Source organism: Dermochelys coriacea, chromosome 16 (genome assembly GCF_009764565.3).
Source record: "Dermochelys coriacea isolate rDerCor1 chromosome 16, rDerCor1.pri.v4, whole genome shotgun sequence".
NCBI lineage: Eukaryota > Metazoa > Chordata > Testudines > Dermochelyidae > Dermochelys > Dermochelys coriacea.
This window is the reverse complement of record NC_050083.1, coordinates 13,466,500-13,471,759: the sequence shown is the minus strand read 5'-3', so window position 1 is coordinate 13,471,759 and position 5,260 is coordinate 13,466,500.

The window sequence follows — 5,260 nt, the reverse complement described above, 5'->3', positions numbered from 1 at the left end:
TGCACGGGGCGCTCAAAAGTAGCTCGGGCGGCCATGTTTGTGCGGGGCGCTCCGGAGTCCACCCACCTACTCCGGCGGCCATGTTTGTGCGGGGCGCTCCGGAGTCCACCCACCTACTCCGGCGGCCATGTTTGTGCGGGGCGCTCCGGAGTCCACCCACCTACTCCGGCGGCCATGTTTGTGCGGGGCACTGGTGTCATGTAAGGAACCTTTGGGGGCTGGCTTAATCTCAGGCCTCCAGGAAGTAGATAACCCTGTGGAACACGAGTCAGAGGAGCTAGGGGACTCCCCCACCTGCCTCTGACCTGGGTTACTGTGGGGTGGGATGTAAGGCAGATCTGGATCTGGGCACCCCCAAAATCAGGATGTGTGTGCTTCAGAACCAGAGCCCACTTCATGCTCTAAAATCTGGGGTTGTGGCACGTCAGAATCAAGCCCAGCTCCGGATTCCCATCTCATGGGCGGTCTCTTCTGTGTTTTGCTGAAAACAGCTACATTCAAAGACAAATAAGGTTTCAAAGTAGGGCGACTATATGTCCCGTTTTGGCCGGACAGTCCCCTTTTTCCGCTCTGTCCCAGCCATCCCTACTTTTTTGAGAAAACTGGGCATTTGTCCCGGCTGCAAGGCAGAGCGGAGTGCAGTGGCTGCTGCCCGGGGGGCAGTTGAAAGCAATGGTGCCCGCCAGCAGCAGCAGAGAAGGTGGTGCAGAGCTTGGGAGGTCAGCCCTATCTGCAGGTGGCATGGGGCTTGGGCGCTCAGCCCCAGCTGCAAGCGGCATGGGAAGGGTGGTTCTGGCATCCTGTGCGTGGTGGAAAAGGCGGGGGGGGGGGACGCCCTCGGGCAAGCCCCAGGCTGTCCCAGTTTTATTTTCAGAAATATGGTCACCCTATTTCAAAGTGAAGCACACAAAAGTCATAAATGCCAGAATTAAGGTTCTGCCTGTTTGCCCATCTGCATTACACTACAGCCTTTCATTACAGGAACCTGGAGTATTGTTTCCATAGGATCCTTGCAAAATAATTTTTCACAGGGGCAAAACAAGGTATTTTTTCCCTAATCTCATTCTCAGAAATGGCTTGGTTATTTTTGCTGAAACTTTCCCAAAATATTCAGCCTGTGGCAGACACCCCACACTAAACATTTCAGCTCAAATAGTTGAAGTTTGTTGTGGTATAAGCAAGTGAAAACTATCGTAAAATGGAAAGTATAAAGTAATCTGAACTATAGATGCCACTACCAATTCTGCCTATAATAAACTAAACCCCCAGTTCTAAATACCCCCAAAACCCAACCCAAGCTCTGGCCTGTAATTTGCAGATGGCTCCTCTCTTTATTAAGGGAGGGATGAGGGAAGAGAACCAGACATATCTAAACTGTAGGAGGGCTGGAAATCCAGACACAGGTCCAACTATTGCAGCTTGATCCCCTCTCTTGTTAACTCAGTATTGAGCACAGTCAGAATGCTCAGTGCTGTACAGGATCAAGAGGCAGACATTGTCCCTGTCCAAGTCACTGGCAATCAGAATCACTGAGACACTGAGATATAACACATGGGCTATGGGTCTCATCTCCCTGCAGTACAGATATTTTCTCTTATACTTTTCTATTCGTTTACTATTCTTTAAAGTTTTCCTAGAATGATAGCTGCTTTAAGGAGGGATTCCTAGGAAAGACTTAAGGAGCTTGGCTTGTTTAGCCTAACTAAAAGAAGGTTGAGGGGAGATATGATTGCTCTCTATAAATATATCAGAGGGATAAATACAGGAGAGGGAGAGGAATTATTTAAGCTCAGCACCAATGTGGACACAAGAACAAATGGATATAAACTGGCCACCAGGAAGTTTAGACTTGAAATCAGACGAAGGTTTTTAACCATCAGAGGAGTGAAGTTTTGGAATAGCCTTCCAAGGGAAGCAGTGGGGGCAAAAGATCTATCTGGCTTTAAGATTCTACTCGATAAGTTTATGGAGGAGATGGTATGATGGGATAATGGGATTTTAGTAAGTAATTGATCTTTAAATATTCAGGGTAAATAGGCCAAATCCCCTGAGATGGGATATTAGATGGATGGGATCTGAGTTACTATAGAAAATTCTTTCCTGGGTATCTGGCTGGTGAATCTTGCCCATATGCTCAGGTTTAGCTGATTGCCATATTTGGGGTTGGGAAGGAATTTTCCTCCAGGGCAGATTGGAGAGGCCCTGGAGGTTTTTCGCCTTCCTCTGTAGCATGGGGCATGGTTGACTTGAGGGAGGCTTCTCTGCTCCTTGAAGTCTTTGAACCATGATTTAAGGATTTCAATAGCTCAGACATGGGTGACGTTTTTCATAGGAGTGGGTGGGTGAGATTCTGTGGCCTGCGCTGTGCAGGAGGTCGGACTAGATGATCAGAATGGTCCCTTCTGACCTTAGTATCTATGAATCTATGAATCTATGAAAGGAAGAATGTGTAACACATGAGAAAGAGACTGGCCCAAGCATAAGGGGTGGCACAGAGAAAAAAATGCATAGATAAGAGTGGGATAATGCTGGATGGAGCATAGTCAGCAAGCCTAAGGGCAAATAGGGCATTAAGCATAAGCAGATTAAGCAATTGCCTTGAGGCCTAAGCAGCTCAATGGGGCCCCCTATTAATTAAGAGTATGTGTTTTGTGTGGGAGCCCCAAAATATTCCTCTTTAGGGCCCCCAATGGGTTAGCCCTGCCTAGTGGAAGGGGAATAGGAAGGAACAGAGAGCAGAAATAACAGTTAAGGGATAGCATTTTGCAGAATTGCAAAGGTAAAGAAGAAGAACATGAGTTTACTGCAGGAGAAAGTCAGGGAAGGAATCTGAACAGCTTGGGAGGGGAAAGGTTATATGTAGGATTTGAAGGATTAAATGTTTATCTGTAGATGTCAGCAAACATTTATTTCACTGCACACACAAACCAAGGAAAAAATATTCCCATCAATAACTGAAATTTACAGATATGCAAAGTAAGAAAAACATAGTTTGAGATCTTAGATTAAAATCCATTGACTTTTGAATTAGGCTTGTTACAAATGGGCTAGCAAATGAATAGTAAAAACAGGTCTGATTTGTTGATTTAGGGATATTTATTTTGTGCATTTTGACATGATGTTCACAGTTTGGGTTTGAATGTTTACAAAGCTTGACCTTTTTAAATTTCAATCAAGTGCATCCGATGAAGTGAGCTTTAGCTCACAAAAGCTTATGCTCAAATAAATTTGTTAGTCTCTAAGGTGCCACAAGTACTCCTTTTCTTTTTGCGAATACAGACTAACATGGCTGCTACTCTGAAACCTCTAAATAAATAGTTGTCTAACTCCCCCTTTAATTTACCGCAACTGTAAGAAGTTTGATAAACATCTAAAGACATGCTTAAAAATAAACAGAGATAGTAATAAAAATTATAAAACATAGAAATGTAATCCTGCCAAGCCTAGCTGTGTGGTCAGAGTGGCAAGACAAGCAGGTGATTTTACCGACAGCAGTTCGGATGGACTGCAGTGAAGTGACCATGTGTGATGGCTGCCACCACCTTGGACAACACACCGAGGAGCTAAACGCATGAACTGCTGTCAATGGAATGAAAGATGTGATTGCAGAGCCATTGGCCATTATCTTTGAAAACTCATGGCGATCAGGGGAAGTCCCGAACAACTGGAAAAAGGCTAATGTAGTGCCCATCTTTAAAAAAGGGAAGAAGGAGGATCCTGGGAACTACAGGCTAGTCATCCTCACCTCAGTCCCTGGAACAATCATGGAGCAGGTCCTCAAGGAATCAATTCTGAAGCACTTAGAGGAAAATGATCGGGAATAGTCAGCATGGATTCACCAAGGGCAAGTCATGCCTGACTAATCTAATTGCCTTCTATGATGAGATAAGTGGCTCTGTGGATGAGGGGAAAGCAATGGACGTGACTTTAGCAAAGCTTTTGACATGGTCTCCCACAGTATTCTTGCCAGCAAGTTAAAGAAGTGTGGACTGGATGAATGGACTATAAGGTGGATAGAAAGTTGGCTAGATTGTCGGGCTCAACGGGTAGTGATCAATGGCTCCATTTCTAGTTGACAGCCGGTATCAAGTGGAGTGCCCCAAGGGTCCCTGGGGCCGGTTTTGTTCAATATCTTCATAAATGATCTGGAGAATGATGTGGATTGCACCCTCAGCAAGTTTGCAAATGACACTAAATTGGGAGGAGAGGTAGATATGCTGGAAGGTAGGGATAGGATACAGAGGGCCCTAGACAAATTAGAGGATTGGGCCAAAAGAAATCTGATGAGGTTCAACAAGGACAAGTGCAGAGTCCTGCACTTAGGACGGAAGAATCCCATGCACCGCTACAGACTAGGAACCGAATGGCTCAGCAGCAGTCCTGCAGAAAAGGACCTAAGGGTTACAGTGGATGAGAAGCTGGATATGAGTCAACAGTGTGCCATTGTTGCCAAGAAGGCCAATGGCATTTTGGGATGAATAAGTAGGGGCATTGCCAGCAGATCGAGGGACGTGATCATTCCCCTCTATTCGACATTGGTGAGGCCTCATCTGGAGTACTGTGTTTTGGCCCCCACACTACAAGAAAGATGTGGAAAAATTGGAAAGAGTCCAGCGGAGGGCAACAAAAATGATTAGGGGACTGGAACACATGACTTATGAGGAGAGGCTGAGGGAACTGGGATTGTTTAGTCTGCGGAAGAGAAGAATGAGGGGGGATTTGATAGCTGCTTTCAACTACCTGAAAGGGGGTTCCAAAGAGAATGGATCTAGACTGTTCTCAGTGGTAGCAGATGACAGAACAAGGAGTAAGGGTCTCAAGTTGCTGTGGGGGAGGTTTAGGTTGGATATTAGGAAAAACTTTTTCACTAGGAGGGTGGCGAAACACTGGAATGCGTTACCTAGGGAGGTGGTGGAATCTCCTTCCTTAGAAGTTTTTAAGGTCAGGCTTGACAAAGCCCTGGCTGGGATGATTTAGTTGGGGATTGGTCCTGCTTTGAGTAGGGGGTTGGACTAGATGACCTCCTGAGGTCCCTTCCAACCCTGATATTCTATGATTCTAAAGACCACACGGCTCATCAGCAGGGGCTGTCATAACCTCTGTGAGTCAGCCCAGAGGGGGATATGGAATACACATTCCTCTGAATGAACACGCCTTTCTGCAAGCACAAGTCCCAGCTGTCAGAGCCATTCCCTCTGCTGATCTCATCTCCCTAATTCACCCCCTGAGAGACAAAGAGAGAAAGAGGACGGAGATGCCT